Raw genomic sequence first — 13,234 nt, 5'->3', positions numbered from 1 at the left:
CAACGTTGTGTTCCAAAGATCCTCAGAGGACCATGGTGCTTTGGAAGCATGCTTGAGTGGCCTCCCATGTTAACCCGTCATTGCTGCTGTGGCACCTGAGGACGTGCGTCCAGCGAGTAGTCAAGTCCGAAGCTGGGAACAGCCTGGTGGCACCAGCTGTGTGCCTGCAAACCCAGCCTGCGTGACTGCTGCATTGTCAACTCCATGCCATGTGAGCCAGGCTATCCTGAAAGTGAAATCTACAAACCTGTGGTGCCTGCCTAGGGTACTCACCAATGAGTGGATAGCCTATCCTTGACCTCAAGGGTGCCAAGTCAACTATGCAGCTCTGAAGATGGAGCCTGTCACCTCGAGTCACTATGTGCCAAATAGCCCCTGGCAACTGAGGTACTGAAGACCACAGCGCCACCATTAGATTGATGCAGTGCTTAGAAGTGTCCCATCATCTACAAAGCCCTGCGTTTGGAGAACAGGTCTGCTGAACCACCCCCACCCAAAGAGGCCCCAGCGTGACTAACGTTGTACTCATTGGAGGATTTGGGCCACCAAGCCTGAGATATTCATTAGTATTAAAGGTTCGCCGATATTTCACCACAGGGCAAGCACCAACACACTCTCTGGGCGGGTGTTTGCCCTGCAGTGATTCACTTTTTTTGATTTATGTTTTTTACAGGAGGTACCTCACTGCATTTCCCACCCTGCCCATGGGCATTTCACCACCTCTAACTGCAGCGCTGTTTAATTAGGCGATGCCGTTCAGGCGGCAAAATATCCATCAGCAAAATAAATGTGGCACAACTCTGCTTAACAGTACTTAGACTGCCACATCCCAGAAGAGGACAGCCATCAGAATCCTCTACTACTTACACCGCTCTCTGGAGACTCACCTCGCAGTCTGCTGATGCCCCCACCTTAGCAGAGTGGACATGAGCTGTGTGCTTGGTCCTGCACACTACTGGTAAACTCGCCTGCAGGACGCCCATTGCAGTTCCACGTCGCCATTTTGCCTTTATATAAAATAAAGTGCTTTTTTTCACAACAGAAACATTGGGCTAGCCAAATATCTTATTGTACTGCTGGGTGTATGCTCAGCCCATGTACCCTCCTCACTAACCTCTGTGAGAAACCATCCCTTGTCATTAGTGCCACTGAGAGTCAGGTGCAGAAAGGAATATAGTTGGCTTGCAGAGCCATAGTTGGACGAACCCTGGGACAGTAGAGGCAAATGACTCCAGTCCCCACGGCTGTGGTGCAGTAGTCCTTCTTGTCTCATGGCCCCCAAACAGGGTTTGACATACCCGTGTGCATAACTGGGGGGAAACCCTATCCCCACCTCCTTCATTCAATATATCGCTCCCTACTACCACTCCGAAGAGTTTCTGACTTCTGGGTCTGACAGGAATACTTTTGCAAGTGTCCCCAGGGTGAGAAAGAAGCTGCAATTGTTATCTCAATCTCCACAAACCTATAAGGTTGTGTGAATGCACCTAACTTTGTAGGTGGGGTCTCTCTGGACAGCTCACAAACCCACCTGTGACCCTAATGTTTTATTTCAGAAATTCCACTTTACTGTGAGAATTTTCAAATTCACAAATGTTATTTGTGATGGTAAAATTCATCCAACAATAATAATAATAATAATCTGCACTTCTGCCATTTTTAAGCACTGTAAATAACAGATATCATCAACCCTGATTCTGTCATTTAAGATTAGGAATATGTCCCAGCAAAGAAAAACATTTTTGCACTAGAATTATTTCAGGAACGCCCAGTGTTTTGGGCATAGGGATCTCCAGTTCTGGTTGGGATCACTGCATGCCTGATCTTATTCCAGAACACTTATGTAACCTGCTAGGGTGTGTACCAATACTACCAAGATGTGAAACAATCTTTACTACTACTGTTTTTCAGGGTGTCTAATATTGAGGAGCTGGGACCCATAGGATTCATGGTGTCGCCCTTGAGGATGAAAGAAGAGAGCACTGCTTTCTCAGTGAATGCCACCTGGAAAAGGGGGAGCCAAGAGTGGCAGGACCAGATCCCAGTGGGTTTCATTGCTACATCATCAGGGTGAGAAGAACCGAGGCTTATGAAACAGGGTCGGATTGGGATCACAATTTTCCCGGGCATTGACGAAAAAAGTGGCCCACATTCATGAGGCGTGTCCCACATTTAAGGGGCGTGGCCCACATTCAAGGGGCGTGCCCTTTCATGAAACACCATTTGCACAGACAAGGAATGAAAGTGGGAGGATACTGTTCTTGTGCAGGACACAGGGTCAAGGGGACAATGGCCTACATGCTGAGCAACTAAAAAAAAATTAAGGCTCCTTTCTGTCACAAAATTATTCGAGCACCTGAAAAGCAGCAAAGCCCCTGCTATTACTAACCTATTTAGCCCTCCCCAGACCTTCAGCTCAGGAGCACATGAACAGCAGAGGTAAGGCCCCTGCAATTAGTAAATTAATCAGCCCTCCCCAGCCCTACAGGCCTCAGGGCAATGTCCTGGCAGGGGAGCACAAAACACAGCTGATGGGTCATCCACGGTAGCCAGGGGGAGGCTGAGGTGAAAATGGTGCGAGTTCCAAACATCACCTGGCCCCCACAGCGAGACCTATTCTTCCTCACTCACTATGCCCTGAATGTGAAGGGCTGTGGGCGAGGTGTTTAGACTAACACTGTTTCTGGGCCTCCAGGGGACTCGAGGTGAAAATAGCTCAAAGGCCTGAGCAACACCTGGCACCCAGGGAGGCTGATTCTTGCAAAAAATCACCCCTCCCCAGCCCAGCCTCAGCGTGAATGCTTGGCAGGGCAGGGGGTGAATGAGAGGCCACAGCTGATAATCGCTGTACGGTCGCACAGCGAGGCTGCTTACATTTCTCTGTCTGTCTCTGTGCCCTCTGTGGGCTGTTTTTTTTTCTCCCCTTTCCTAGTCCTCTCTGTGGACTGGGAAAGGGGAGAAAAAAACGGCCCATAGAGGGCACTGAGACACAGGCCCTTCGGCCGATGCCCGAATGCCCGCATTGCCAATCCGCCCCTGTTATGAAAAGTGCACAGGATATTCTACAGCATAAGACAGGTAACAATGGAAGAGTGTAGGTATGCCGGTGAGTTGCGAATGCGCTTGCCTGCCTGTCGCCTAGTGATAAGTGCTAAATTGAAAGACTAATACAATATAAGCCGAACAGTACTTTCGTATCATACGTTGTATATTTACCAAGCGCAGCCGGAGTGAGTGGTCTCTAAAAACTAACTGAAAAGCACACGTAATCAATGCAAATTAGCCCCGCCCACTTTAAAATATGTTCTCGGATGCCTCACTCAATGAGGAAGCAGCGGATGTATTCAAGTGTAGCCCCATGCAGCGTCCTGAAAAAAGCAATGCGAATGGCACTCCAAATACATTGAAGGCACAATTTAACAAGTTAGAACGCCTGATGGAACGAGAAATCCGCAAGTGGTGGGAGGCAACATCGCTGCAGCACTACTTAGAGGTTAAACGCGTCCCACGCGAATCACGTATCTATACCATTCCATCCTATGAGAACCCTGACCCTGCACTACTAGAAGAATAGTCAGAGTTCACTTTAGAGGCAAGTGCAGGCATGCTAAGGATACTCATCAAGTTTGCCTGGAGTGACCGAGCGAAATGCCTTAAAGGAAATAGCAGAGATTGAAGCACTAATTGATGCTAACACAGATACAGTGGCCAAAGATGATTTCTGTGATAAAATGAAAACACGTTTGGTTGCATATCAGGATAAAATCAAACAAAGAAAACACACCAAATGTAATTGCGATGCTAGAGATTACGAGCAAGAAAGGATTTTGACCTTTGCTCGCAAATTTGATGCTCCAAGGAGAGTACTGAGAGGAACTGATCAAAAAAATCTCCAAACAAGGGAGACATCGGAGTCAGCTGTAAGCACTGATACAGAGCAATCTGGGGAAGAATTCTCAGGTACAGCAGAATACACACTTAGCGCCAGGGGGGTGTTTTTTAGAGGAATTCCAATTGATGCGCAACTCCCGACAACGAGGGGGGAGAGGCAGACCACAGGAACAAAGAAGCAGAGCCACAGAAAGACACGAAGGGGCGGCCGCTTCAGGACAACAACAAGGAATGGCCAGCCAAACCTGGAGCAAGAAAAGCTTAAAGAAATAGAGCCAGGTATTGATCTCACTATCATCAATTTAACTAAAAACAAGCTATCCAAGGATCAAGAATTGGTTTTGAAGAAAGGACTGACCTTTTGCCCCTCTAAAAAATCAGAATACACTCAAACACATATAGACTGTACTTGTTCACCCGCAAATTGAAATTATGAAAATTCTTTAAATTAATGGGGCAAAACCAAATATCTGCTCGAGCCCCCCCCCCCACATGCCCAGGGGACCACCACCTCCCCTGGGCAAAAACTGTGTAAATGCGGGGGTCCGTTATGGACCCCCGAACCTCGGGGACCACCACCTCCCGGAGCTTTGAAAAAGTTGGGCCCCTTTGGAGCCTTTGATGGCCCTGGGGACCACCACCCCCAAGGGCCGGCTCCTGCAGTGTCCCGGGATGCCCACCCCCAAGACACTGCTGTTTGCTAGGGTAGGGCGAGAGCACGTCTCTCGCCCTACCATAGCAAACTCTGGTTTGGATTTAGGAAGAGAGAGCAGGGAAACCTGCTCTCCCTTCCAAAATACAAAGCAGGTTGCTTTTCCACACAGGGAGCTGCATGTCAGCAGCTCCCCATGTGGAAAAGCAATGACGGCTCCTGGAGGATGCGGGGAGCCGGCGGCACCGTAGGGGCATTGGGGCCCCCCCCACAGTCCCCAACTAAGTGGCCAGGCTCCGGGGAATGGGGGTCCCCCTCTTCTAGAAAAAATAAAATAAACGATAAGCATGCCTCGGGGGATGGGGTCCCCGGGGCAAATATAAATTAATGGTAGGAGCTGGGTTATTTTTTCGCTAAAATTTGGATTTGCGACCCTAGTGTGGCGCTCCGCTCGGCCCCCTGGTGTGAACGTGAGGGGTGCGCGGCTCCCAGAGCAGCCCCCTGCTGTGAACGCGAGGGGTGCCCAGCTCCCAGCGTGGCCCCCTGGTGTAAACACGATGGGTGCGCGACTCACAGTCGCGCTGGGTGCGCGACTCCCAGCAAAAATATTTAAGATTTTTTTATTATAGACCCAGGTTATATGTTAGGATATTGAGTGGCTCTAAAAACCCATAGGTTTCAGGGTCGTTCTAGTTAGTTGGACGTTTCTCTCCTACAAAACCAGTGAAATTTGGCCGGTATAGTTATCTGAGCTATTTATAACTTGTGCGCCCGCAATGCACTGCTGATGACGTCACATATTACATCACTCATGACATGGTCGGTAACATTACTCATGACATCTCAAATACATCTCTGATGACCTCACTGATGACATCATCCTTGGGATAGAGTGGCAGACCTCCTCTCATCCTAATATAACCTTTGATACTCACACTCTAAAATACAAACCAAAATTTTCAAAACAATGGACACACCAATACCAGTTACAACATACCCATTCACTAATTACAAGATCTACATACACATCCACTCATTCCCCAACAGTCCTATACAGTCACTCATACATGCACTCACTCATCATATGTACTCATACACCTATGCATACACTCGCACACCGCCACTCATCCATAGTTACTCACACACATAGTCACACATGGAAAGAAAGTATCAAACATCCGTTTACTTGCGTATACAGTTATGTACACAGCACCACACTGACTTGTACAGAAACTAACACATACTTACTCTCTTAAACAATCACTTATAGAAATGAACCACGAAACAATCTCTCCATAGAAAGCGCATAAATTGGCAAAGCAGCAGCAGTGAGCTTGTTATTTAAAAGACTACAGGTATCAAATTCTGAAAGTAATACTCGTCATAGGTGTTTTTTTTTGTTGTAAAAAAAGTTTTTTTACTTTATTATTGTACTGTTGCTAAATTTCAGATTGTCTATTCAAGCCAACACGTGTTTCTGAACTCTAACAGTAACTTGTTGCTTCATCAGGGCTTTATATCCAATGAATTTATGTAATATCCAATCTTTGAATTTTAGGGCGATTCTGCGCATGTTACTTTCTCTTTTGCAATTAGTTTCCTGAAAAAGCCTTTCTTTTTTTTATATGACAAATAGATTTGATGTTTCTGGACAGTTAATTCTGTATAAATAAAAAAATATCTGGAAATCCCTGTGGTGGAATGCTACCCGGCAGCAACAGTATCTGAGATGTAGGATCTCTAATTGGGTAAATACTTCCAACAGGAAAACAAATTAGGAGCAATGTATTTACAGGAGCCTACCCATGTTTGCGCCTGCAATGCCTAGTGAATGTTTCAAATCTCTTTTATGAGTAGCAATGTAGAACTAGCAGGGACACTTCTGTTGTTGCTGACTAATCTGTAAAAATGTGCTTTTAAACTTAAAACATACCTTTTCCTTTTTGTAAATTTCCAGCAACTAAAACAGAATGGATTAGCAAAAAAAGCACACAACTTAAAGTTATATGTAACCCTTTTCTGGCTTGTGACGGAACCGTTCCGTCACGTGCCTCGGGTGGGCTGTGCTGGTGACGGAACGGTTCCATCACGGGCCCGCTCGCCGCGCCACCGCGGCGCGAATTCGGCACCTGCGCTGACGTTCTAAAGAGCGGGCGGGCCGTGATGGAACAGTTCCGTCACAAGCACAGCCCACCCGCGGGCCGTGACGGAGTGGTTCCGTCATGAGTACAGGAGCGCCGCGCGGCCCCGCCTCCCCCTTAGCGCTGCGGCGGAATAGCCGCCGCAGCAATTGCCACATTTTGAATGAAAGTTTACATTTTTACTCCTTGACAAATCATGCTATTCAGGACAAATTATTTGGTGATTGTTATATTGCTATTGTAAACCGATATTGCCCAGTTGATTGCACCTGGTCGGATTTTTACTTGATTTGATTTTGACGTATCACTATAATCTTCTGGTCTCTTTACCTGTAGCGAGTGATTAGGAACGCTCTGCCTCCCTGACCGAGTGCTTCGCGTCGGGTCTCTAATTACGTGGAGCAGGAGGAAAGGGAATGAGGACGCGCATCCACCGAAGCACAGTCCTCTTTCTTCTGTAATGAGCAGCCTGCATCGTATATGCGCGGCGGCCATTTTGCCCGCTTATGTTTCACTTTTGGGCTTGAAATGACCGCGGGATCAGCGTTTTCCTGTGACGCCCAACACCTACTGCCGGTGTAGGGCTGTACAATTGTTGCATAGGCCTTGCCTAGAGTGGTTGGCAAGCCCTCCCTCCACTTTTGTAACATTATTGTGCAGTATTATCCTTTTGCCTTGACTTGCCTGGAGTTGTACCACTCCCCCTGATTGATCTAAACCGCATGACTTTTCATTACCTTGCCTGAGAATAATAATTTAACCCTAGTGTAAGGGTCATGCAGTCCTCCTGTGGGGTAATAATAAATACACTACGGTGTACCATTATGTTGGAATATTTTTATGAGGAGGCGTACTATGAGGAGGAACCCTCTGGGTCCATGGAGCAAGACCTCGTCGAGGCACTTGATGCAGGAGTGCAGCACTCAGTTCATAGAGCCCTAGTGCGAACCATAGAGCCATTGAAGTGCCATCTATGCTGCTATGCTGAAAAGCAGGGTTGGCTTCCCAGCTCAGGCAGCTGCCCCAAATCCAGTGGGAAAGGGGTCAGAAAACCCCATGCGGCAGACTTTGCAAAACTGCATGACTAGTGACCATGATTACAGTCCCCAGGCTAATGAGGCTATGATCACAGAGATGCCGCAAGATGACAATGAGGAAACCTCCTCTGACCACGTGTTCGAGTAAGAAGAGGCTCCTAGACCATCCAAGAGATTTAAGAGGGAGCATCACGCAGAGACCCCCTCCCAACCTAAGCTCCTTACTTTTGAGCCCGCAGAAATAGTTCATCCCAATTCTTCAACCTGGCTTCCACCTCAAGAAGTGGCCGACTATGTCCAATCCCATATCAGCCAGGCCTTCGACAAGGACATGAGGGCGTGTCTAGCATCAGAATGTTCAATACCAGACCTGCCAGGTAAAGTGGTGGAGACTCTTGAAGTTGATCCCTCAATGTTAACGTATCTGCAGAATTACTCCAAATACCCTAAAAAGGGCATTGGCCGGGCATGGAGATCATATTAGGACAAACTTTTAGACATGGCAGGCCCCTTGAAGAAGGTACTGGAGCTGGGCTTTAGGGTCAAAGAATCTGCACTAGCTATGACCCAGAAGAATTGATTGGTTGGGCGCAGAGGGCAGTAAGCCAATTAGGAAATACGAACTGTGCTATGTCCAACAAGAGGTGTAGCTCAATTTTATTGAAGCTGGACCCCAAATTAGCAGAACTATCCTCCTCTAAGTCAGGCCTCCTTGGCCAGGTCCTCCTTTTCGGCCAGCCTTTTCTTTAAAAATGTACAAAATTCGTGGCCTCCTTTAGTGGATTAGACAAAGCCCAAGGCTCTCTTAAACATGCGTTCAGACTGGTTTTCGGCAGGGCCAGTCGAAACTGAGGGCGGTTGTTCGGCCGGGGCTTCAACCAAAGCGCCCCTCGTAGTCAGTACCACCAACAATGTGGAGGTTACCAGGACCCCAATTACAATACTAACTGCTCCTTCTTCCCAACACGATGTGCCAAGAATATATTCTGAAAGGGTAGATACGGAGGAAATCAGGATGGACAACAAGATACCAGTAATTCAGGGGAGACTGATTCAATTCTCGGAAGTAATTCTGGGGGGTAGGATCCAGTCATTTCTGCAGACTTGACGCTCAATCTCACAAGATGCCTGGATCCTAGAGACAGTGCAAGGGTACAAGATAGAACTTTACAACGGTATTGCACCGCTACAACGCAACTTTTACAACGGACTTCTATTACAACGCAACTTTTACAACGCAGGATCCATTACAATGCATGCCTTTACAACGCAAGTCATTACATAGCAGATGCTATTACAACGCATGCCATTACAACGTAAGTATAGGTAAGTATATAATTTTATTTTATTTTATTTAATATTATATAATTAATTTGATTAATATTAAATGTACATAAATATATTTATTTTTAGGTTTTAGGGCAAGGTTTGGTTTTTGGGGTACAGGGGTATTTTTATGTTTTAGGGCTGGGTTTGGTTTTTGGGGTACAGGGGTATTTTTAGGTTTTAGGGCTAGGTTTGGTTTTTGGGGTACAGGGGTATTTTTAGGTTTTAGGGCTGGGTTTGGATTTTGGGGTACAGGGGTATTTTTAGGTTTTAGGGCTGGGTTTGGTTTTTGGGGTACAGGGGTATTTTTAGGTTTTAGGGCTGGGTTTGGTTTTTGGGGTACAGGGGTATTTTTAGGTTTTAGGGCTGGGTTTGGGTTTTGGGGTACAGGGGTATTTTTAGGTTTTAGGGCTGGGTTTGTGTTTTGGGGTACAGGGGTATTTTTAGGGTTCACTTTTTTTAAAATCATGTCTTTTAATAAATTAAATAAATTAAATTAATTATATTTACAATTAATAAATTAATTAAATTACATTAATTAAATTAAATTAATTACATTTTTTAAATTAATCAAATTAATTAAATTAAATTATATTATTTACAATTTATAAATTAATTAAATTACATTAATTAAATTAAATTAAATTAATTATTTTAAAATTATTAAAATTAAATTAATTATATTAAATTAAATGATATTATTTACAATTTATACATTAATTAAATTACATTAATTAAATTTAATTAAATACATTAAATTAATTACAATTTTAATATTAATTAAATTACAATAATTACATTAAATTAAATTAATTACTTTTTTAAAATTAATAAAATTAAATTAATTAAATTAAAATAATAAAATTAACTTAATTACATTTTTTTAAAAAGATATACTTACCTATACTTACGTTGTAATGGCATGCGTTGTAATAGTATCTGCTATGTAATGACATGCGTTGTAAAGGCATGCATTGTAATGGATCCTGCGTTGTAAAAATTGCGATGTTACGGTCTGCGTTGTAAAATAACGCGTTGTAACGTCATACATCCCTTTACAACTCCTCCAGTCATGACTCTCCTAGCCCTCAAATGTATTTTTCCCCAACAAGAGCAGGACTTTACCTCCAAAGAGATAGACTCTGTTTAAAAGAAGGGAGCCATAGTGATAACAGACCCTCATTCCTGAGGGTTCACCAGCAATATCTTCCTTGTAGAGAAGAAGGAGGGTGGATTAAGACTTTTTTTCTATGGATGAGTAGTATATCAACAATTCAAGATGTAGGGCATCCATCTTTTTCTTGACCTCCTTCAAGGGGGGGATTGGATGGTCTGTTTGGACCTAAAGATGCATATCTATCAGTTCCCATCTACGCACCACATCGTCGTTTTCTGCAGTTCCTCTGGCAGGGAGTTTGTTTTGAATACAAAGTCCTCCACTTTGGCCTTTCATCAGTGCCATGGCGCTTCACGAAAATCTTTCGCCCAGTCGTAGAATCATTGAGAGCACGGGGTGTTTGTCTAATAATTTACCTAGACAACATCATCTTCATGGCGCGCTGTACTCAGCTGGTAATGATGTGAATCCTCAGAAATCGATTCTAACTCCAGCCCAATCTATCGAATTTCCAGGTTTTCAGATCAACTCACGGAGTTGCCAACTTCGCTATCCAGTTCAGAAAATCAGATCGATCAAGAGGGAGTTGAGATTGATTTTGAACAAGCTGAGTGTATCATTGAGATCTCTAGCCCAGGTAGTTGGGCTTCTTGCTTTGTCCACTGAGGCGATATTCCTGGGTCCCCTTCACTACCGAGCTCTTCCAAGACTAAAGATTCAACATCTCTGGAAAGGCCTCGAATATGCGGAACAGATTCCCCACTCAGATGAGAAGAGGTGGGAGATGTTGTGGTGGCGAGACTACATAGAGGCTTGGATCGGGAAAGCCATCTTCGGACCCTCCCCGTAAGTAGTGATATATTCGGATGCCAGCCGTTGGGGTTGGGGAGCCCATTTCAGTCAGATGTCCACTGAAGGCCAATGGTCACAGGAGGAACTTTCATTGCATATCAATTGTCTGGAGCTGCAGGTGGGCTCCTTTGTGATTCACTGTCTTTCTCCTCGGAAGATGGACTGTTGTATCCTCCTTCGCATAGACAAATTGTCAGCGGTATGTTATGTCACAAACAAGGGGGTAGTAGAATGGGTAAATTGGCCTCCAAAGGAGTTTGTTGATTAGATTGAGTCAATTATATAACTGAGTTGTGTACAGGTGACTTAATCGTCCTGAATGAAGTTAATTCCTAGGAATTAAATGAACACACATATACTTAAGACTGACTAAACATAACAGTGCTTGACGTTGAGACAAAACAATTAGAACAATATCCAATAGACATGTGTATAGGCAAAAATAGTAGATTTTATCACACTTAAATCATAAAGGGAAAAATACAATACAAAAGGAATATGTAAAACAGGGATACAGGATGAATGTCTGACAGTAAATCAAAATCTCTGTAAAGCCTGTAAGCAGCCTATCCAAAATAAAGATGCAAACAATTCTCCTTTGGATAAAGCAGGGAGTCGACGTTTCGGTCTTTATGGGCAACTCTTTAAGACCATCATCAGGACGGAAGAAAGTTAATATTGTAACTCCCTATATAAAAAATAGAATAAAACAATTTCACTATGGCATGAAAACTCAATTCAACGTTCATAATTGCGCTATACACATGGATACAGACAATCAACAACAGACCTAACTAAAATATAACATACGGCCTATGTTAAAATATATACATCATGACAACAGAAAACATTTAGACGGTATTTACAATGAAGACAAAACAAGAGATACTATTTGATTATTACATAAAGGAATTATTTACAGTGCATGTACTCTTTGTGGCATATGGTAGCCATTTGGAACCGTTTTCAATCAGACATTAGTAAGGTACCTGAACTGATAAAGGTATAACATAGATTTAACACCAATCAAATATGGATGTTTTTCATTTATTGTATCATATAGTAATGTCTATAAATGTACTAGTATGCTTTAAATGTTTGAATTGACAAAGGACTTTCTTTAAATGTACATCTGACCATTATAAGATGGCGCTCAGAAAATAGGCAGCATAGTCCCCTTTCGACTTCCAAACAACTCGTGCTTAAATACTCGCGTTCTTCACAGCAGCGTCTTGCGTGCAGAGTGATGGCTGACACTTCCCGCTATCTGTGAACTTTCGAGATTTAAACAGGTAAATGCTCCTTGTCCACGTCTTTAGTCTTTGGACTCAGCTATACCTCGCTACTCTACATATGGGTTGTAACTCTTCACCCATTTTATTTATAGATCGTTCATTCCTGATTGACCCTGATACAAATTGTGATCCCCTTGACAAATTTGCGAGGTGTGACAAACCGAGCCTGAGTTGCTCATTTCCTCGTGTTTTCCAGACATTTTAACAGGTAAATGTTCCCTGCTCATATGCTTGAGTTTTTTGGACTCTCTTGTTATTTTTGATATGGGTTTTAATTTCTCACCCATTTCACTCCAATAGATCGTTCATTCGTGACGACGTTGAAACTCTTTACGATCCTTTTGACAAGTGTGCAAGGTGCGACAAGCCTTAATTGCTCACTTCCTCGCTATTGCTGAGGTAATAATATAACCACACCAATGTTAAATCACCTTAGTAAAGGATATAGAAGTGGGTATTGACAATCCCTCATTTTTAATGTTACAGATTAACCTCTGCCCTGGCTTTATATATCATCTCTTTTCATCTTATGGAGTGAGGTGTTTTCGATCTAAGGTACTTATTCCATCTTGGCAATACTAAAATGATCAGTAGATCTGAGGTTAACTAAGCGATGTTAGGTAACATTTGTTTGATACCAGCATGCAACAAAACCAATGCTTAGAGAGTTGTAAACACATGAGTTGGAGAATTTTCATTCCTCAGTGTAACCGCCGGCATGGCCATATTTGATTGGTGTTAAATCTATGTTATACCTTTATCAGTTCAGGTATCTTACTAATGTCTGATTGAAAACGGTTCCAAATGGCTACCATATGCCACAAAGAGTACATGCACTGTAAATAATTCCTTTATGTAATAATCAAATAGTATCTCTTGTTTTGTCTTCATTGTAAATACCGTCTAAATGTTTTCTGTTGTCA

Source organism: Lissotriton vulgaris, chromosome 2_1, assembly GCF_964263255.1.
Source record: "Lissotriton vulgaris chromosome 2_1, aLisVul1.2, whole genome shotgun sequence".
NCBI classification, from domain to species: Eukaryota; Metazoa; Chordata; class Amphibia; order Caudata; family Salamandridae; genus Lissotriton; species Lissotriton vulgaris.
The sequence above is the reverse complement of the archived record's forward strand: the minus strand, read 5'-3'. Positions refer to the sequence as shown.